Raw genomic sequence first — 22935 nt, 5'->3', positions numbered from 1 at the left:
TTCTTAAACATTTAAAAACCTTATTTACTTTACATACAACAATAGTTTAGTTATATATTATAGACTTATAGAAAGAGACCTTCTAAAACCATTAAAATGTATTACTGGCATGCAAAACCTTAAATTAGAGTGAATAAATGAAGACTCAGCACACCACTTCTGAAAGGTTGCCAACTCTAAACCCATTAGATCCAATACCATGTCTGTGACTACTGAACCACTGTTACTGCAAGCTTCCATGCACATATGTGACCCAGCCAAATACTGAATTGCCAAATAGTATGTTTTGGTTAGGTGTGGCAAAAATAAAAACAAATGTACTTCTATATCTTCAGCAATGTAAAGATATTATACATAAAGTAATGAAACACTCATCAGAATTTAATTTTGTGTGTGTGCTTTGATGTTTCTATGATACTTGAACATATTAGTATATTTTTTGAAATACTTCAATACATTAGTAATCTTAGATAGAGGAGGATCATTTTATAATAGAAACTTGAAAAGGAAAATAAAACACACATGCACTCCCGCCTCCCCACACAAAAGAGACTCAAAACCCTGAAAACTATGTCTCTGAACATGCTAAGGTATGAAGATAGGTGTGTCATTTAACCTACTTTAGTAATGCTACAGTAGAGGCCAAACCTTGCTCACTTTACACAAGCAACACCTCTGAAGTCACTAGGACTGTATTAGTAAAGTAAGACAGGTTTGACACAAAACATACATACACACACTTTCTCTTTCAAGAATTAAGGACAAAATACTTACACCCTACTTCAGTTAGGCACTGGAGTAGCATCTTTGGAGACTCAGGGCATGTCAACTAGGGTGGCCAACTTTCTAATTTGTGAAAACTGGACACTGAGTGTCTGAAACTCCACCGCCCCCTGATCCACCTCTAGGCCAGGAGTGGGGAACCTACGGCCTGCAGGCCGGATCTGGCCCACTGCTTAATTTAATCTGGCCTGTGGCAAGTCTCCATGCTGCAGGCCGGAAGCCCTGAGCCTTGGCACCGCCCTGAGTGGCTGGAGCCACAAGTGCTGATTGACTCTGCTGCGGGGGGAAGCTAGGGTCGGCTCCAGTTCCCAGAAGTGACCAGCATGTCCCTGCAGCCCCTAGGCACAGGGGCAATCAGGGAAGCTCTGCATGCTGCCCCTGCCCTCAGCACTGGTGCCGCAGCTCCCATTGGCCTGGAACTGCAGCCAATGGGAGCTGCGGGTGCGGCGCCTATGGGCGCAGGCAGCACGCACCACGCAGAGCCCCCTGACCCCTCTGCCTAGGGGCTGGACCAGCCAGCTGCTTCTGGGAACAGCACAGAGCCAGGGCAAGCAGAGAGCCTGCCCTAGCCCCGCTGCACTGCCATCTGGGAGCGGCCTGAGGTAAGCACCACCCGGCCGGGCCCTGCACCCTGCATCCTCTGCCTCAGGTCAGAACTCCCTCCCAGAGCCTGCACCCTGAACCTCCTCCTGCACCCCAACCCCGGTTCTGAGCCCACACTCCACATCCCTTGGCCCCCATCTGGAGCCCCCTCATGTACCCCAAACCTGCCATCCCCAGGCCCACCCCAGAGCCAGCACCCCCAGCTGGAGCCTTCACCCCCTTCTGCACTCCAACCCCTGCCCCAGCCTGGAGCCCCCTCCTGCACCCTGAAACCCTCATTTCTGACCCCACCCCAGTGCCTAGGGGAAGCCCCAAGCCTCCTCCCCCCACTGGGCTTTATGTGGCCTGCGACTGATTTTTTTTTCTTTGGATCAATGGCCCCTAATAGAAAAAAGGTTCCCCACCACTGCTCTAGGCCCTTCCCCCAGCTCCTCTTCCCTCCCCACTGTCGCTTGCTGCTATCTCCACCTCTGTCTGCCCACCAGCTGAGCAGGACTCGAGAGGTGGAGGTTGACTGGGGCAGGATGGAGGAGGGAGAGTCGCACTCCAGAGGTGGGGGGGTGACTGGGGCAGGATGGTGGGCAGCACTCTGTGGTGGGGGTGGCACAAAGGAAACTGAGAAGGTGGCCCAGGAAGTGAGCTAGGCCAATGGCCCCACTCCTCAAACGCTGTGCGCTTCAGGATCCCTCCCTCCAGGCACCGATCACTGGTGTCTCTGTCTGCTGGAGCTGGACAGTTCCTGAGAGTTCCTTCAGCTCCAGCAGCAGCTGCTCTTCCCACCTTCAACAGAGTGGAAGCTGACTACAGACAGTTACTCAGGTAACCAGACTTTGGGTGTCTGGTCAGTGCTACTGTCAGGTCTCCTTTTTGACTGGACTTTCTGATCAAAAACTGGACACCCTAATGTCAACACTGCATCTGGGAGCAAGCCTCCCAGCCCAGGTCCACAGACTTATGCTAGCGGCACTCACACTAGTGCTCTAAAAGTAACTGTGTAGATATTGTTTAGATGTGGCTTGGGCTGGATTTCAGACTTTCAGGTCCATCCCACTTTCCCCCAAGGCTTGAGAGCCCCAGCTCCAGCCCAAGCTGCAACATCCACATAGCTATCATGAGTCCTGCTATCACAAGTCTGTGGACCCGGGCTAGTAGGCTCACTTCCCAGGGCGATGTTGGCAAACCTTATCCTTTTGAAGTCAGTGGAAGTTACTATTGATTTCAGTGGAAACAAAATTGGGTCCCGTAGAAGTAAGGGCCCCTACTGAACAAAGCTTTTAAACATGTGCTTAAGTCCCATTGAAGTCAATAGGACTTAAGCACATGGTTAAGAGCTTTGCTGAATGTTGGCCAAGATGATTTTTCATAAAGAGCAATGTAAAGACTAACACTTCTTAGAGGTCTGCTCCAGCCTTTGAAGACAGCCTGGAAAACTGGCCTAGGCAGAGGCCTATTCTAGTTTTGATAAACTATAAGGTTAGCTTGGGAGAAGGCTATGTAGTATCAGGGGCTGTGCCTTTAAGAACTGAGCTTCCCAGAGAGAGAGTCTGGGGCAGGGCACTGTGAAGCTGTTGTTGGTGTTAATATTATGCACAGCCACTTGTAACTGGATGCTGCATAAAGCAGAGCTCTTGCAAACAGCACAAGCCCTGAGTCATCACTGAACGCCACAGGCTGCACCAGCCTGAAAAGATTTTCTTTAGCCTGCACAAAGGCTTGTTCTATCTCTTGGGGATTTTTCTTTAGTTGGCAGTTATATTGTTAGGAAGTAGCTATGGGAATTTTTGTGACTTAAGTTATTCAGTTTCTTCAGGACCTACAATTAAAAGTAATATATTTTCCCCCTACATTCTTAATGCTTCTGAGTCTTTTATTGAGCCTCCTGTTTCACTGTATCTGAATCTACAACCCATAGTTCACATGCATTAGAGTCTAACAAATAGATTTCAGAATTTCTGGAAAGTTTGTACTTTAAACAGCACTAGTGTTAGATTAGAGTATGCTAAATCCAAATATTTTGTTATGATGTGTCACTGAAGTAGAAGATAACAAACTGTAAATGAAATACATCCCTGAGCACATTACCTATGTACAACTTAATCCCATTGAAGTACTGCTTTGAGTGTTTAAATAGGACTTGGCAGTGTTGCCAACTCTCAGAAGTAGTCAATCTTGTGATATATGGTGCTTTTCTTAAAACCCTATGAGGTTAAATGAAAAATCTGTTTTGTTTTGTTAAGTATTTTTTTAGCCTTCTTGTTTGTAGAGAAAAGCTTGAAGGTGTGAGATAAGAACACTCTAAACATTTTGAAACCAGAAAGTAAATGAAAATAACCCTACATTTATTATTTTGAAAACTCTCATAGGTTTTTAAGCAAGTCTTGTGGTTTTTGGGTCCTGACTCATCATTTTTAGTGCTTCAGGTTGGCAATGCTGCTTAGGTGGAACATTGGCCTTCTGCTTACTCTTTGCACAGGGCAAATGCCACCTTATCTTTGGGCCCAATCCAATCATTTTCTATGTACCCTCAGCTCATGTTGACTTTGCTGGATTGGGACCTTTAGATGCTGCATCAGACAGTTTTCAGGTATTTGTACAAAAACATGACTTATTTTCCAACTTGGGCTTTGTGATTCTGAATAGGAAATGATATCTGTTTATGAGAAAACTTCCCTAATGTACATAGCTTTGGATCGGTTGTAAATAAGCTTCATTTCTGTTTTTCTTCAGGCAATATTTAAGTCCTAACCAGAGTTGTTCCTCTTTTCTTTAATGTGCTTTGAGATCCTTGGATGAAAAGTACTAAATATTATTTATTAGCAGCATCTCTCTCAAAGTATCCATTATATTAAAATTCATTTTCACTTGGTTTTTTGGTGATATTGCAAAACAATTGAGTTTCAGTTTTGTAGTGTAACAGAATACTTCAGTGTACTGTGTTTGTAGCTTTGTAGTTCAAACATAATCGTCTGTATATAATTAATTCTGAAAAATATATCTTCATCTGATTCTGAATACTCTTTTACTTTACATCACTTTTATCAGTTTCACAGAATACGTTGTTGCTTCTTTTTTTGGGGATCTTATATATTTCTTTTAATTACATAATTTCTATCAGAATTATTCCTTTAATATTATCTTAATATAGTTAGCTTTAATGGGAAAGTTAAAACATTTGTTTTAGATGGGTTAGTTGTGCACTGGGCATCATTAAAAGGTTCTTTCTTACCTTTTAAGTGATATATAAAGTATTACTAGTTATAATAGTATTTCTCATTGTGGACCAGGTTCTGAACCCTGTACTTACTCGGATGAGTGCTTACTCACACGATTAGTCCCACTGAAGTCAATATTCCCCAATCTGAGTAAGGGTTTCAGAATCTAGCCTTACGAGTATTGTTAATATGATTTCAAACATCTCAAGAATCTTTCTTACTGGTAAAAAGGCATGAGATTACTTTACAACTCAGCCACTTTTATTTCCTCAAAACAGAAAACTTAAAGAAATATCAGAGAAGTCACCTGTATCCCACCACCTAGATCTGAGATAGGAAGATCTCTGAATATATTTCATAGCCATACTGTAAAATAGAACTAGTTGAAAATTTTCTGACAGAACAGTTTTCTGCCAAAAAAAAAAAAAGGCTAATTTGACCAAATCAAAACATTTCATGGGAATATATGTATTGTGTCAAAAATTTTGAAGAAAAATATTGAAATGTTTCAATTATGAATTTAGTCTGACTTTTTGTTTCACAAGAAATTTTGACTTTTCATTTAGATTTGGGATGAAAAGAAATTTTGAAATGATGGAATTTCCCATGGGATGGAAATTCAAAATTTCAACCATCTCTATTGCATCAGTCATGTTGCAGGCCCTGGAATAATGCTATGTCAGGATAATCTCCCATTGAGGAAAGGGAGTTGCTGCAAACAGACTGAAAAACTAGCATTTCGGGCTTAAGTAATAAAATGAATTGTGCTCTGGCCCCCCTTCAATTCTTCTTTGCATCTGCTATCTAAATAATGGCTCTGAAAAAGTGAGGAACGATAGAAGGAATATGTGGATCTGCAGAGGTAGTATATTCAAAGAACTATGATTAAGTTTTCTTTTCTTCATCTTGAAATTGTCTCTGCAGATCCCTAGTGTAGTAGATTAGCAAGCAGTAGGCCACCCAAGAGAGAGGCTGAGGAGTGCTCAGTTGAACAAAGATGAAAAACTATGCTGCCAAAGTGAACCTTTGATCTGGTCCCATCAAGAGGACAGCATTGAGTAAATGTGTGGATCAAATTCCAGCCTTACAAATCTCTGGAATTCACCAAATTGCAGACACCTGGAAGATAATAAGTAACAGTCAGCATGGATTTGTCAAGAACAAATAATGTCAAACCAACCTAATAACTTTCTTTGACAGGGCTTGTGGATGGGGGGAAGTTGTAGATGTGGTATATCTTGTCTTTAGTAAGGCTTTTGATACTGTCTCACATGATCTTATCATAAACAAACTAGGGAAATACAATCTAGATGGAGCTACTATACAGTGGGTGCATAACTGGTTGGAAAACCTTTCTCAAAGAGTAGTTATCAGTGGTTTATAGTCAAGCTGGAAGGGTATATCAAGTAGGGTCCCACAGGGATCAGTTCTGAGTCTGGTTCTGTTCAATATCTTCATCAATGATTTAGACAATGGCACACCTATAAAGTGTGCGGACAATACCAAGCTGGGAGGGTTGCAAGTGCTTTGGAGGATAGGATTAAAATTCAGAATGATAAGGACAAAATGGAGAACTGTTCTGAAGAAAATCAGATGAAATTCAATAAGGACAAATGCAAAATACTCCACTTAAGAAGGAACAATCAGTTGCACACATACAAACTGGGAAAAGACTGCCTAGGAAGGAGTACAGCAGAAAGGGATCTGGGGGTTATAGTGGATCACAAACTAAATATGAGTCGGCAGAGTAACACTGTTGCAAAAAGAGCAAACATTATTCTGGGAGGTATTAGCAGGAGTGTTGTAAGCAAGACATGAGAAGTAATTCTCTCACTCTCCTCCATGCTGATTAGACCTCTACTGGAGTACTATGTCTGGTTCTGGGTGCCTCAATTCAGGAAACGTGGACAAATTGGAGAAAGTCCAAAGAAGAGCAACAAAAATGGTTAAAGGTCTAGAAAACATGACCTATGAGGGAAGACTGAAAAAAATGGGTTTGTTTAATCTGGAAAGGAGAAGACTGAGAGGGGACATAATAGTTTTCAAGTACATAAAGGTTGTTACAAGGAGGAGGGAGAAAAATTGTTCTTAACTTCTGAGGATAGGACAAGAAGCAATGGGCTTAAATTGCAGCAAGGGAGGTTTAGGTTGGTGTGACCAGGGTCCCAGTGGGGGCCAGCTGTGGTCACTCAATTAGGGTGAACTGCAAAGAATGGGGCAGACAATCCCCCAAAAGCTGGTAGATATTCCAATACTTAGATTTACCAAGACAGCATAAAACAGCTTCTTTATTACTGGTTATTCAAAAGTCCAAACAACACAGTTACCTTAAAATGATCCAGGTCAGGCCTCCATCCGGGTATCTAAGTCAAATATGATGATTTCTGCAAATGTTATTTCATCATATAAAATAAAAGGTTCTATCAATCCCAAAGGATCAGACACATTACCTCCCAAGTTATTTAATATTCCAGATCTTACCCAAATACACACTAAGGCCAATTCTTATTAATGAAACTAAAATTTATTAAAAAACAAGAGAGAGAGAGTATGGTTAAAAGATCAATGTACATACTGACATGAGTTCAATTCATTTAAGTTCAGATTCATAGCAGAGATGGTGAGCTTTGTAGCTGCAAAGAGTTCTTTTAGAAATAGTTTATAGGTTATAGTTCAATGTCCAAATATCGTATTCAGGGTGGGTGCACCAGCATAACTGGGACCTCAGTCTTGAGACTCAAACTTCCTCCAATGAAGCTTAAGCAGATCTAAGAGGACAGTATCGGGATCCAAGGATCTTTTACACAATTTTATGTTCTCTTTGACAAGTTGGAATTCCTCAGGGAACAAAAGGTAATTATGATGACTTTGAAGGAGGTCCATCACCAGCACTTAGCTATAGGAATTAACATAAGGCAATTGGCTAGTTCCTCCACCATTCCCAGATGATTTGCTATACATTTCAAAAAGAGATGAATATAGAGATATTCTCTGTTTACAATTCATTTAAATGCTAGGATGTTCTTTTGATCTCTGAATTATCAGAATACAGCATAGACAGGGACTGTTGATTACATTGTGGACCCCACCCATATACGTGTAAATAGGCAAAACCACAAACATTATCTCCCCGTATGTCTTTAAGGGTCAAATTTGAGTAGTTTATTTTGCAGGCTGTTTAACCCTTTCTAGCCATGCATCACAGTTGGACATTAGAAAGAACTTACTAACTGTCAGGGTGGTAAAGCACTGGAATGAATTGCCTAGGGAGGTTATGGACTCTCCATCATTGGAATTTTAAAGAGCAGGTTAGACAAACAGCTGTCAGGGATGGTCTAGATAATATTTAGTCCTGCCTTGATTGCAGGGGACTGGGCTAGATGACCTCTCGAGGTCCGTTCCAGTCCTATGATTCTCTGATAGACTGAAGTGTCCAAGGGGCTTGTCTGTGACTCCATGTTAAGGCTGATATAGTGTCTGAAGCATTCACACTTGTTATGAGAAATTTAAGTATAGAACTCACAGCCAGGTTGGGGTCTGTGCCCTGATTTCTAAGAGTCTCCCCAGAAGTTGGCACTCACAATCATGAGCCATTCTAGACAGCTTGACAGTTATCAGTAGGGAACCTAGCACTGTCTGCACCACAGGTAGGTTGGCATAGTTATGTCTCTCAGGAGTAGCTACATCAGGGCCCTTTTGACATTGTTTGTGAAGCCTAGCTTCAACAGATAAAGTATGGGTTTGGAAGAGGAAAAAATGGCAAAGAAATAGTTTAGTAAAATGATAGAACCACCTTAGGTAGGCACATGAGATGATGAGGTTGCAACACCATTTTATCTTTGAAAGACAGTATGTGGGGTCTCTACCCTCCTAGCTTGAATCTCAGGTAGGCTATAGCAGCTCTACACTACTTTGGGATCCCCTCCATGGCAGGAGAGTCCTCCATCAGCTGCTTAAACCAGTGTTATGGTTGTTTTGCAGAAGCAGTGATGGTGTGGCCAAGGCTCTGTCCCAACATATTCTTTGTTTTATTGTCTTTCTGTCTATCTAATCTGTCAAATTGGTCACATTGGCATAAACCAAAGCATGACACTGGCAGATCATTCTCTGTGAGGACATCATAGCTTATGGACTTTGTACCCTCCATTCCCCTTGATCTGTAACCGTTCAAATCTGATGACCTTCAGGGCATGCTACAAACCTCAACTATTTTCTAGAAATTTGAAAATGGGCAAGAAAGTTAAGTATTGGTGGAAGTGGGAGAAGCATCTGACATTTTAAGTTGCATGGCTCACTGGTGATGAATTATTATAAATTATACTGTACTTAAGGTACTGTAAGTAAGGTAACTGAGAGTGTGGAGAAAGATATCCTTTTTAGCATTTCTATGGGCTAATCAATAAATATATTCCCAACTGATAATCCCCTAAATTTGTGTAAATTCCTAGCCTAGATTTTTAGTTAGACATATTGACAAATTTATTTTTATTACTTTTCCACTCACTTTGTCTGATGTTTAACTTATTGTTTCTGGAATTATTAAGGAGGAAGAAATGTAATGTGATCACCCTTGAAACACACTACTGGTCCAGAGATATAAATCAGAGCAGGCCAAAACCTTAATTAGGGATTAATCAAATATAGGGAAGTCCTGGGTTACAGCAGGGAGAAAGAGAGGCAAAGGAGCCTCTAAGATAGCACTATGCAACAAGATGATTCCCCCTTGCAATCAGGTAACTGTCCAAGGGCCAGCTCTATGGCTAGATTCCAAGTTTCATCAAAAATTTCTGACCAGCTATACTGAAGAGTGAAACCTCATTCCTCAATGGGGATCTGATCGATCACTGTGTTACTCCAGTTTTATGCTGGTGTAACTAGGTTTGCATTAATGTAGTTAAAACTCCAGTAACAAAGTGGTGAATTGGTCCCTAGGAGAACTAGATCCTTCTCTATTGAATATTGATTCCAGCAGCGAGACTCTAGGTTTACACTGTTTAACAGAGAGCGGAATATGGCCTAGAGGCTCCAGAAAGATCATTTCAGGTAATAGGAGAGACTAGGAAGAAGCAACTTTAACCACAGAGAGAATCCTTGTAAAAACCAGAAATATCTGCTGTAGATTTAAGATACAAAAGTATCAATTTATGTTTAACATACAAAAGTATCATCTAGTCTAAACCCTGGTTGTAACTTATTTTTGTTTGTTAATTTGCTTTTAATAATCACACATCAGGCGCCATTAAAAAAATAATACTGTGTCGTCTCCAGCGCAGAGCAATGCCTATTTAAAAAAGTGGAGATTTGAAGGAAGAATACTTCTCATACATGAAATCTATTATTTATTTTGTCGGTTCTACTCAAACTCTTTGCATGATTACAGTTAGATTAACAAAGAGAAGAGTATGACATGAGCTCCAGTTTGGAAGGCAGTATTAGGTGCACTCCAATAAATCTTCATGGACTTCGTTTGACTCTGGCCCTGTTCCCCAGGTGAGTGTCTCGGGCCTCAGACTTAGTTAGCAATAGCTGCTGAAAAATGACTTATCCCCAATGATAGTTGGAGCTACTGTCATGTCCTGGAATATGAGATATATATTTTTTTAATTACACTTGGTGGCTGGGGTAATATTCCCTTCTTTGTTTTATAATGTGTACAAGTATTAGACAGAAACTTTTTAATATGTGTACATGTGGCATATTTGTCATTGGCACAGCACATACCCTCTATGGACAAGGTTTAATTCCAGTTTGATTTGATTACCCCCTTTTGTGTGGACTGTGTATGGCCCTGTGTGACAGTGCGGTTCTGGCGGGACCCAACTAAGAGTGCCAAATCAGGACCAATTGCTCAAACAGGGCATTCACAGCCCTAGGCTGGGGTTTTTCCACCTCTAAGGCAAACCAAACCAGCCAGACAAAAAGGACTTCGGTCTCACCCCACTGGCTAACCACAAGTCACACAAGCAATTTCCTTAGACACTCCAGTTTCCCAGTATCACCACCAGTGCACTCGTCCTGGGGATAAATGGTTCTTCTTCGAATGATTGCTCCTATGCATTCCAGTTAGGTGTGCGCGCCGCGCGTGCACGGCTCTTCAGAAGATTTTTACCCTAGCAACACTCGGTGGGTCGGCTGGGCGCCCCCTGGAGTGGCGCCGCTATGGCGCAGGATATATACCCCTGCCGACCCATCCGCCCCTCAGTTCCTTCCTCCCGCCCGTGACGGCCGTTGGAACAGTGGAGCGCGGCTTAGCTGACCTCCACTTCCCTAGCTACTCGTAGTTTCTCTCATTTAGTATATAGTTCAGATGTTTATAGTTGTAGTTAACTTTATTTGTTTGTAGTATAGTATTTATTTCACAGGGGTTCGGGGTTTATCCCCTTCCCCTCACCCGGTGCCGGGTCCGATGCCCGGTCCACAGGGTTTTACACTGCTCGGCCGGCCACAAGCCGATGTCGACAAGAGATCCTCTCCTAAGTGCCTCGAGGGATCTCAACTAACAGATAAGTGCCACATTTGTGAGGCCTTTAATCCGAGAACAAAGGGGAGCGGGACTTTCGTCTCAAGCAACTCCTGAGGGAGGCAGCTCTTGCTCCTCCGCTCTCGGCGCCGAGCGCTGGTTAGTCTTCAAGGAGCGCTCCCTCGGCACCGGATCGCCGGTACCGCCAAGGCCTCCCGGCACTAGCCCTCGCTGGCTCCGACGTCCACTCGGCATGGTTCCCTCTCCTGGAGGATGAAGAGGCACAATATACTTGCTGCGTCCGAGCCGCCTGCTCCGCAGCCGAGCGCTATGCTCAGTCGGAGCGCCCGGCACCGATGTCGGCCGCGGCACCGACAATATCCGCACCATTAACTCTGGCCAGGCAAGAGCCGTCGAGTCCGGTGCTGGAAGGCTCCCCGGTACGAACCGTGGTCGAGCTCGCTATGAAGCTGCGTCCGAGCCACCTGCTCCGCAGCTGAGCACTATGCTCAGTCGGTTCGCCCGGCACCGATGTCTGCCGCGGCACCGACAATATCCGCACCATTAACTCCGGCCAGGCAAGAGCCATCGAGTCCGGTGCTGGAAAGCTCCCCGGTATGGACCGTGGTCGAGCTCGCTATGAAGCAGCGTCCGAGCCGCCTGCTCCGCAGCTGAGCGCTATGCTCAGTCGGATCGCCCGGCACCGATGTCTGCCGCGGCACTGACAGTATCCACACCGTTAACTCCGGCCAGGCAAGAGCCATCGAGTCCGGTGCTGGAAAGCTCCCCGGTACGAACCGTGGTCGAGCTCGCTTTTAAGCTGCGTCCGAGCTGCCTGCTCCGCAGCCCGAGCGCTCTACTACGTCGTACTGCCAGCACCGGTACCTGCTGCGGCACCAACAGTATCAGCACCGTAGACTCCGGACACGCAAGAGCCGTCGAGTCCAGCACCTGAACGCTCCCCGGTGCGAGCTGTGGTCGAGCTCACTATTCCCTCCATGCTGGAAACATTTCCACAGCGAGGGAGTTGATGGCAAGGGCAGAGCCTGCGCTGCTTTAACCCCCGACACCGCCGGTGCGGGTTATATTGTTTATCGACTAGCCTGTCTTGCTCACGCCACCCTGCGTCGGTACCGCAGAGCGACACCGTTCCTGATCACGGTCCCGCAGACGTTCTCGGTCCCGTCACCGATCGAGGTCCCGACGCCGCTCGCAGTCTCGGCACCGTTCTCTATTTTGGTACCTTTAGTACTAGCGACACCGGTCAGCGTCCCGTTCGCTGGCCCGGTACACTCGGCACCGATCCCGCTCCCGGCACCGCCCCAGGCACCGAGACTCCCATAGCCACTCCTGAACATCGAGCCTCGCGCTCTCGGTCGACCGCCCGGCACAGCTCCGGTGGTAGGTCCCGTTCTCGGTACCGGTATGTCTCCCGGTACCGATCCCCGGTGCCGCGTCGAGCGACGTCAGTTAGAGAAGGAGACTCTACCAAAGGCTCTTCAGCTCCTTCAGGGCCATCCAGCCACGCATCAGTGTTGCCACGTGCGGACACTTCATATGTGCAATACTCTGTTTTCCGATGTGCCCTCCAGAGTCTTCCAGGAGACCTATCAGTGGTCCTTCTAGTCACCTTGGGCGTACTACCACGCCAGAGGCATACCGGTGCTCCCATCTCGCTCCGTTCCGTCAGAGCTCTGGGTGCCAGAGGCGACAATTAGCCGTCCCCCTCCGACCGGTACGGAGCAAGCCCCGGTTCAGCCACCGGGCTCCCAGATCCCACCGGATCAGGAGGTCGTCCAGGAGCGCGAGCCCACACAGGACCCGCTTGTCCCTGGCCTTTCTTCTGCCTCCTCCCCAGATGAGGCGGGGTCAGGAACATATTCCTCGGGCCCTCCTCTGATCGGAACGCAAGTACATGGTATCATCCAGGGGGTACGAGTACCTATAGGTACATCTACCCCCACCCGCTCCCTTGTTGTCCAGTCCCTCAATGGGATGGAACGCCATGGCCAGCAGGCACCAGCCCCTAAAGCCAAGGAGGCTAGGTGAATGGTCTTACTGGGCCGTAAGATGTACTCGGTGGGGGCCCTGCCACTTCGTGTAGCAAACTAGCAGGCCCTGCTTAGCCGCTACTATGGGTGGCGGTGGGCAAATGTACAGAGTTGGTTCTTCAGAACTCCTCTCAAGAGTTCGATGCCCTCCTGGAACGAAGGAAGAAGCTGGCTAGAGCTTCCCTCCAGGCCTTGTTGGATGCAGCTGACTCCGCTGCCACGACCCTGGCCTCGGGTGTTGCCACGAGGACATTTCATGGCTCCAGTTATCAAGCCTTCCCTCGCAGCTGCTGTACGCTATACAGGACTTGCCCTTCAATGGCAAAGACCTGTTCTCTGGAAAAACGGTCCCTAGGCTGCAAAGCCTGAAGGGCAGCAGGGTCACTTTGCGCTCTCTCTCGGCATGCACACGCCGGTGCTTTAGCGCCGACCTTTCCGTCCCCAGCCTCACCGCTCTTACCCTGCGCCTAGACAAAGAGAGGACTTTGCCAGCAGTCGTCACTTACGTGGTCGTAGGCGTCAATCAGACCCCCAAAGGAGCCAAAATTAAGGTCCTTCTAACCACCAATGGGGCAAAAGCCTACCCATCCTCGTCCCTCTTAGGGACCCCTCTCACGAGCGATTCCTCTTGCAACAGGTGTGGACGCTCCTCTTCATCGGAGCTATACAGGAGGTACCTAAGGACGAAACCTAATCCCCTAGGCGAAGGGAGGTCTCAGACTTATCCTAGACCTGCGGGACCTCAACAAGTTCACGATGCACATAAGTTCCGCATGGTACCCATGGGGACCGTCATCCCATCCTTGGATCCCGGAGACTGTATGCCGCCCTCGATATGAAGGGCGCGTATTTTCCCGTCGCCATTTCTCTTCCACACAGAAGGTACCCCCGGTTGGGGGCCTACCATCGTTTCCAGTATACGGCCCTCCCGGTTGGCCTCTATACAGCCCAAGTGTATTCAAAGTGCATGGCTGTAGTCGCCGCCTCTCTTCGCCACCGTCGGATACACGTTCTCCGTATCTAGACAATTGGCTCATTCGAGGGACCTCTGGTCCCAAGTTACCAGTCATGTGGGCATCGACACGGACCTGTTCCTGTGTCTAGGCCTGATGATCAATAGTAAAGGCCACTCTGGTTCCCACACAGGGAATAGAATTCATTGGGGCCATCCTGGACTCCAGTCTCACCAGAGCCTGCTTACCTCAGCCTCGGTTTCATGCGATGGTAACAATTGTACAAGGTCTACGGACCTTCCCGACAACTTTGGCTCGCACTTGCCTAGGTTTCCTGAGTCACATGGCTGTCTACACGTTTGTTTCCAAACATGCCAGGCTTCGCCTCCGTCCACTTCAATTGTGGCTCACCTTGGTGTACCACCCGGGCAGAGATAGCATACTCCTGGTCGTCTCGTTCCCCCTGACCATCCTAGGCTCCCTCGACCGGGAGTCAGCGCCCTCCCTGGTGTATCCAGGCAGGCTGTTCCATTAACCCCTCAGGGACCCTCATGACAGACACCCCATCTCTCGGCTGGGTGCTCACCTGGGTCAGTTTCGCACTCACGGCCTTCGGTCGGCTCAAGAGCTGGCCTTACACATCAATGTCCGAGAGCTGAGAGCAGTCTGCCTTGTATACCAGGCGTTTCAGCTGGCGGATCGCCTCAGCAGATCCTTCCTGTCTCACAAGTGGTCGTTTCCTCCGGACATTATCCATTCCGTTTTTCGGAAGTGGGTCTTTCCCCGCATAGCCCTCTTCGCTCCCGCGAGAGCGAAAAGAGAGAGAAGTTCTCCTCATTCCAAAGCCTCTCCCCGGGCTCAGTCTTGGAGGAGTTTTCTGATGCCGTGGATGAGCCATCAGCTGTACGATTTCCCACCATTCCTGCTGGTTCACAGGGTCCTGCTAAAACTCCGCAGGGACGGAGCGCACCTGATCATGATCACTCCAGCGTAACCCAGGCAGCACTGGTACACCAGGTTGCTACCCCTGTCGGTAACCAACCCAATTTCCCTACCTCTTTGCCCAGACCCCATAACGCGGGATCACGGCAAGCTTCACCACCCAGACTTGTAATCCCTGCACCTCACAGCATGGCTGCTGCGTGGCTAAACCGATCCGAATTACATTGTTCTGCCTCGGTTCTACAGGATTCTCCTGGGTGGTAGGAAATCTGCCACTCGGTTAACGTATCTGGCAGAGTGGAAGCGTTTCCCCTGCTGCTACGAAACGCACAATGTTTCTCCCGCCGAGGTCCCGATCCATTCCGTCTTGGACTACCTCTGGTCTCTCAAACAGCAGCACCTCGCGGTCCTCATTAAGGGCACTCTTGGTAGCCATCTCTCCCTTCCACCCAGCGGAGAGTGGCCGCTCTGTATTCTTACACCTTGTGGTTTCTAGGTTCCTCAAGGGCTTGGAGCGTTATACCCCCCCCAGTTGGCCCCCGCCAAAACCTGGGTCTTCGACCTGGTTCTAACCAGTTTTATGATTGCCCATTCGAGCCACTGACAACATGCTCACTGACATACCTGTCCTGGAAGACAGTTTTTCCTTGTAGCCTTTCCATAGGCCAGATGAGTCTCCGAGCTTCAGGCGCTCATGATGGACCCACGGTATACTGTGTCTCTCAAGGACAAGGGCAGTTGTGACCACGTCCGGCCTTCCTCCCTAAAGGTGGTGTCAGCCTCTCATATCATCCAGGATATCTTCCTTCCGGTCTTCTTTCTGAAGCCTCACTTATAGCTAGGAGAGCAACAAATGCCCTCCCTAGACGTCCGTAGGGCATCCGCAATCTATATCGAGTGGACAAAGCCCTTTTGTAACGCCCCCAAATCTTCGTCGTGCTGGCGTGCCGGACGAGGGGCATGCCTGTCTCCTCCTAGAGGATTTCATCTTCGATGACGTCGTGCATCCGCACCTCCTGTGTTTTGGCCCATGTTCCATAGAGCCACCTTACTTCACATTCCACCAGGGCTCAGGCTTCTCTGCTGCCTTCCTGGCTCACGTACCCTTTCAGGGGATGTGTCGTGCAACTACCTGGCCCTCGGTCCACAACTTTGCCTCATTGGCCCAAGAGTCCAGAGATGATGCAGCCTTTGGCTCAGCAGTTTTGCATTCTGCAACATCTAACTCCGACCCCACCGCCTACGTAAGGCTTGGGAATCACCTAACTGGAATGCATAGGAGCAATCACTCGAAGAAGAAAAGACGGTTACTCACCGTTGTAACTGTTGTTCTTCGAGATGTGTTGCTCCTATCCATTCCAGACCCGTCCTCCTTCCCCACTGTCGGAGTAGCCGGCAAGAAGGAACTGAGGGGCAGATGGGTCGGCAGGGGTATATATCCTGCGCCATAGCGGCGCCACTCCAGGGGGCGCCCAGCCGACCCACCGAGTGTTGCTAGGGTAAAAATCTTCCGAAGAGCCATGCACGCGCGGCGCGCACACCTAACTGGAATGGATAGGAGCAACACATCTCGAAGAACAACAGTTACAATGGTGAGTAACCGTCTTTTATGAAAACCAACACCCCAATAAAAGTAAAAGGTTCTCTCGATCCCAAAGGACCAAGCCCCAGACCCAGGTCAATATACACATCAGATCTTACCCACAAATCATGCTGTTGCCAATCCTTTAGAATCTAAAATCTAAAGGTTTATTTACAAAGGGAAAAAGGTAGAAATGAGAGGTAGAATTGGTTAAATGGAATCAATTACATACAGTAATGGCAAAGTTCTTAGTTCAGGCTTGCAGCAGTGATGGAGTAAACTGCAGGTTCAAATCAAGTCTCTGGAGTACATCCCCCGCTGGGATGGGTCCTCAGTCCTTTGTGCAGAGCTTCAGCTTGTAGCAAAGTCCCTCCAGAGGTAAGAAGCAGGGTTGAAGACCAGATGGAGATGATTCATCAGCCTTATATAGGCTTTTCCAGGTGTAAGAACCTCTTTGTTCTTACTGTGGAAAATCACCGCAAAATGGAGTCTGCAGTCACATGGACAAGTCTCTGCATACCTTGCTGAGTCACAAGGCGTGTCTGCCTTCTCTCCCTGGGTCAATTGTGTAGCTGATGGTCCTTAATGGGCCATCAAGCAGGCTAAGCAGAGCTAACACCAGCTTGTCTGGGATATCACCCAGAAGCACATCACCAACTTGAAATACAGATAGTAGAGAGCCAATATACATAACTTCAACTAAAAATGATACATGCACACAGACAGCATAATCATAACCAGCAACCCATAACCTGGTCTTAGACACCTTATATGACCCCCTTTACCTAAGATTTGGTGCCACTACAGGACCTCAGTTGCAACCCATGTTCTATACGGTCCCAATTTATATCAATAACGTCACACCCTGAAAAGGGGGGTGGGGAAGGAGCACCATGCAGCCCTGCTCTGCTTCCAGCTCTGCTCCAGTCCCAGCCACAGATCCACTCTACCCGCCTCTTCTGCCCCCAGCCCAGCTCTGCCATCATTCCCTCTCTGCCCCCAGGCCAGCTCCACCTCTAGCCCCAGATCCTCCCTCATTCCCAGTTCTGCCCCCAGCTCTGCTGTCAGCCCAAGCTCCTCTGCTGAGGAAGCCGTGGATGTGCCGTAATGGACGGGGGAGCACGGACAGACTCCATTACTGGTAAGGGTGTGTGTGACAGGAAAAGTTTGTGCACCACTGTTCTAAGGTCATAGCTGTAGGCTGGAGGCAAAGTTGTTTGGATAACCGTGCATTTCAGTACTTTCAAATGTTTGGGTTTCTCTTAAGTTTAACATTAACTCTGAAATTCCTTTCTATCTAATGACTGTTTTTCTTTCATAACTGCAATCTTTGTCAGGATCATTACCTTTAAGTTACTGATTTGTGTTCCCAACTTTGATTCCAGCTTAATAAAGTTTTTCTCCCCCTCCCTGGGAATTGTTCATGCTCTCATGCCTCCCTACCCACTTCCTGAAGCACTTCATAGGCGCTGAGCACCAAATTATTGGGTGCTCAGCACCCACCAGCAGCCAAGCTACCCCACCAGTTCCTCCTTCCTGCTGGCAGCCCCGCCGATCAACTCCTCTCCCTCCCTCCCAGCGCCCCTGCACACTGCAGAACAGCTGTTCAGCAGCATACAGGAGGTGCTGGGAGAGAGGGGAAGGAGTGGGTATGGGGCATGCTCAGGCAGGGGTTGTGATGATGCAAGTGTGCAGGGCCATTAATTGCCTCCTGCTACAAAGGACTGTGGTTCTGGGCAATGTGCGGGAAATAGTGGATGGCTTTGCAGCAATGGGATTCTCTAACTGTGGTGGAGCAATAGATGGCACACATATCCCCATTTTGGCCCCAGACCGCCTTGTGATGGAGTACATCAACAGAAAAGGCTACTTCTCTATGGTATTGCTGGCTCTGGTGGATCGGGCATCAAAGCAGGGTGGATAGGGAAGGTTCATGATGCACACATCTTCAGGAACACTGGTCTGTATAGAGAACTGCAAGCAGGGACTTTCTTTCCAGACCAGAAGATTCCAACAGGGTATGTGGAAATGCAAATAGTGATCCTGGCAGACACAGTCTACCCTTACTTCCGTGGCTCATGAAGATAATCGAGGATGCAAGGGTGCATCTCCTGCATGCATGCAGCTTCAGACCAGATCTGTATGCTGCTCACCTGTGTCCTGCTTTGGTTCCTCCAGAAGAAATTGCCAGTTGGTGTGGCACAGTTTCCCACAGAGGGAGGGGAAGGAAACAGCAGCTCTGCCGAGGAACAGTCATGATGGGCATTGTGGGATACCTCCTGAAGGCCACTTAGGGCGACATAAGCAAGCACAGTGTCTACACTGACACTGTGTTGCTCAACTTAATTGCAAAAAGCCTTATGCCTCTCATTGAGGTGTTTTATTATGTTGGCATAGCAGGAGAGTTAAATTAACGGGAGGAGCATTTTGGTGTGCAGACCTCCACTGTTTTGTCGACAAAAGCTGCAAAACTGTGTAGTGTAGAAAAGGCCTGAATGTTGTACAGACTCACAGGAGGATCTGGGCTTACTAAGAGAATGTAAGTTGGTGCTCTTCTGTTCCTGTAATGTTAGAGGAAACTTAACTTGTACTTCAGCATAATATTAGAGGAAACTAAATTTGCAAGTAGGATATTTGTTATGTAAAAATCTTTTAGGGCTTGGTTCCAAAATAACTAAATAAATACTTTGTTTGTTTATAAAGGCGATTGGTTACTGTTTTAGTGGTCACAGTTTGATGAAGGGAAGAAATACATGTTGCCAAAACCAAGTTGGACCTGACTGTCCTAACTGCTAGTGAATAATGTCCCCAAAAATGCCTTTCTCCATCTCCTAATGGTCATGTGAGCTATAACTCACTAATATCTTTCAGATAAACCTCATTTGAAATTTTTAGGACAAGCAATTATTTTAGATACATTATGGGAAAAGTGTTAGAAGAATCTTCAAAAATTAAGACCTATTTTTTTCTCAAAGCTAGCTTACTGAATCACCTTAAGTTTGGACAAAAAAATTGTCCACTGACAAAGAGTGTATGCAATATAGGCGGATGGAAGGGTCAAGTGGGTGGCAAAATTAGTTTTATAACGAATACAAACATCAAAGGTAACTGCGAAGAGGTTACACTCTCTCTCTCTCCTATTCCTTTTGTACTCTAGCAGTATATTTAAAAGATAATTTAAATTCGTTGTATTCATGGTTTCTGAAAGGCTTATGTTATAAGTTCATAATAACAAATCTCAGCTATCATATTATGTCAAAAATATTACACTGAAATGTTGTGTCTCTAATGGTACAAGGAAAATTAACCCAAATAGATAGCATGTTTCCCCTAAAAAGGCAGATTAAAAATACCAAACTGTAAAGCAGTTCAGTTGTGTAATTGCCTTCAGCAACAGGATTCTTAGTACCACTGCATTTTCCATTCACTAATGGGAGGCAACATGACAGTATTGCTGTACAAAACTATTACATTTAATTGCAATGGCTTTACTTTGCCTTTCTTTAACTGGAAAATGTTCATGGCTAAAAATAGAACCATTCCTTTCTGATGCAGATATAACATCTGTAGAAAGTTAACAGGTTGTATACTGTTCAGCATTCAGAGGAACATAGGAGTTCACATTTGGAACGTTCTGACTAGTCAGAACAATGTTGGGTTTTTTTCTCTCTGCCTTTTCTTCCTCACTCCCTTTTCCCCTTTATTTTTAACTAACTGCTATTGACAGATGACATTTCCTCATGTTCAGAGAGGTGAGGTGTGGACCTCATTCAAGAATTCATAGACCGATAAAATTAGATGATTACTTATTTACCATTTTGTGTGCATCTCTCTCTACTGAATAGAGGACAACTCAACCCCTACAAAGAGCAGAGACAGATAAAAAAGCAGTGCCCCATTTCCATTCCTATGCATATAGCTAGGTAGGAGGAGATACCTTGTCAGTTCACTCCTTCCCACACTCTTCAAGTTGACTTCCTGTGCCTTCAACCACTCCTCAGTGCTGAGCTGCTTTTCTCTGCATAACTAAAACAGATTACTTTTTTCAGCTGTTCATAACTCATTTCCCCCTCTCTCTTTTCACTATTCTTTTCCCGAAATGACTGAGACTTTGTGCTGAGCTTTTGCCTTCTATAGTACTTGCTTTCAATGCTGTTGGCACTTACGTCAATTCAAACTATCATATATCCCACACATGCTAACAACATTTATGTCATAGTTTCAGGGTAACCACATCTGTATCCCCCTCCATGGTCCAACAAGAGCACCCACTTAATGGTTTACAACTCCCAGTTGTCACCTCTCTTGGGTGGAGACCAGCATCTCATTCCCATCTGATTAGTGGTTTTAAGGCTGTACAACTCCCTGATCTACCCTGCAATATCTCCAGCAAGCCAGTCTTCCTAAAAAGCCAGCACTTGCATTTTGGTTTCTCCTAGGGCTTTAACCAGCCCTAGGAGAATTGCCAATAGTTACATGATACCACACAGTTCTTTATAAGCAAGCACATTTATTCTTAAGGGACAAGCATTACAGAGAAAACATCAGAAAAACAATAAAAGAACCTACACACATGCTAAAAAGCTTACCAGAGATAACCCCTAACTCCAGCATAGGGCTCTGGTAGGTGGCAGTCCTTCAAACCCCACAAGTGGTTTTTCCCTGTGGTTACAAGTTTATATCAGTCGTTAGATGAGTAATCAGAATGAAGCCCCCAAGTCCATTTAAGCTTGGGCTATTTATCCTGATGTCCTTCTTTGTCCGTTGGTCTCTAGAGAATCCAGTTTAAACCAGAATATGCAAGTCCCCCCAGGAGGTGGTGGTACATCTCTGGAAGTGTTATAACCTGAACAATCTGCCTTAATCATCCACTACTCTTTTGACTTCCTGGAGGAACTGTGGTAACCCTCCCCTCATTGAGTGCATAAAATCCCTGGTCCACAATGATACAAAAACCATTCATACACTCAATGCAATATAGTCTCCCAAAGATATTGTGGAAAGTTGCCTTGTCTATTACATTGTCAAACAACTGTACTTATTTTAAAAAAATCTTGTTGAGACAATATGCCTGATCTTTTCTTACATGCTGTGGTATGCCAGGAAAAGAATGACTTTTGTCTTTTGATGCAGTATAGCCACGGTAGTACAATGTGCAGAAGATAATTCAGAACTCCTCAGGGTAGCTTTGTACCCACAGCTGGTGCTCAGAGATAATAAAAACATGAATATTGTCATCTTAGACAGCAAAATATGATGTTTTCTGGGCTCAAAGTAAATATCACTTAGTTCCCCTATTGGGTACCTACTTCTGCAAATTTGTAGTAGTATAAAAATCTACTTCTTTAAAAACAAATATATCTTTAAAAATAGTGTTTATGCAAGGTGCACTACCAGACTGATAGCCCTGAGTGATGAAGTCTGCTGTTACTCTACCCAACAGGTACATATTGGGTATCAGCAATCAGTGGCAGTATTAAGAGTAAATAAAGCAGGAAACTGCTTAGGGTGCTAAATTCCAAAGACCAGCAAAATGCTCCCTCTGAAAATCAAGCCCACTATCCCGTAATCTCTGACAGTACAAGGAGGCGTACAGTGCTAGCTATGCTCCTGCAACACAATAGCAGTCCTATCCTCCCAGCCCTTGCCTCAAAGATATGTTGTTGAATGGCATGAGTTTTCTAAAAGTTTTACCCAGAGATGATACTCTTTCACCATCCAAAGAGGGTTTTCTATCCCCACATTTCTCCAAATTTCTGCAAACTACTTTCCAGACACTGTACACAAATACATGTTCAGCATGGTGTCCACAGATTTTCAGTTTTATTTTTATAGATATTTCTATGGGTGGTTTTCACACAGCTAGGGAATAGTATACTTCAGGCTGATGGCTCTAGTTGTTTTCAAAGACCCAGGACTCCTGCAGTGCCAGTGGAACTATAGGAAAGGGTTGCCATAGTATCTTTCTTTCTTGAATGCCCAAACAACTAGGACTGGCACTGTTAGAATGCAAACTTCCTGGAAGAGGCTATCTCTGTGGGTAAAGTGGTAATTTATTCTCTATGCTTTTGTCCTCCCTGCTCAGTTTCCTAACAAGGTTGTCATTTAAGCCTCGATTCAACAAAGGATTTAAGCATTTGCTTAAGTTTGAGCATGTGAATGGTTAAGTTGACTTCAATATGATCATTGCATAGGCTTAAAGTTAAGTATGTGCTAAAGTGCTTTGATGAATATGAATTGATTTGAGTAGGTGCATAATATTAAGTATGTGCTTAAGCACTTTGCTTGGGATTTTAATGCTGCTTGTGATGTGTCCCCTTGTGTATTAGGGAACTTGACTGATACCACC

The 22935-nt window shown here is 45.9% G+C and overlaps 1 protein-coding gene and 1 long non-coding RNA gene across 6 annotated transcripts in view; one reads left to right on the top strand and one right to left on the bottom strand.

Annotated features, from left to right (window-relative positions):
• GABRB3 (gamma-aminobutyric acid type A receptor subunit beta3) overlaps window positions 1-22935 on the top strand; it is a 262321-nt gene that overhangs the window by 158609 nt on the left and 80777 nt on the right. The window lies entirely within an intron of this gene.
• Window positions 1-22935, bottom strand: part of LOC120372960 — a 57634-nt gene that overhangs the window by 3957 nt on the left and 30742 nt on the right. For all 4 annotated transcript variants that reach the window (XR_005585291.1, XR_005585294.1, XR_005585293.1 and 1 more), the window contains one exon: window positions 20524-20612. This is a non-coding gene — a long non-coding RNA (uncharacterized LOC120372960). The remainder of the gene's footprint in view (window positions 1-20523; window positions 20613-22935) is intronic.

The sequence above is a fragment of the Mauremys reevesii genome, linkage group 1, assembly GCF_016161935.1.
Source record: "Mauremys reevesii isolate NIE-2019 linkage group 1, ASM1616193v1, whole genome shotgun sequence".
NCBI lineage: Eukaryota > Metazoa > Chordata > Testudines > Geoemydidae > Mauremys > Mauremys reevesii.
This window is presented reverse-complemented; position numbering and strand designations above follow the sequence as displayed.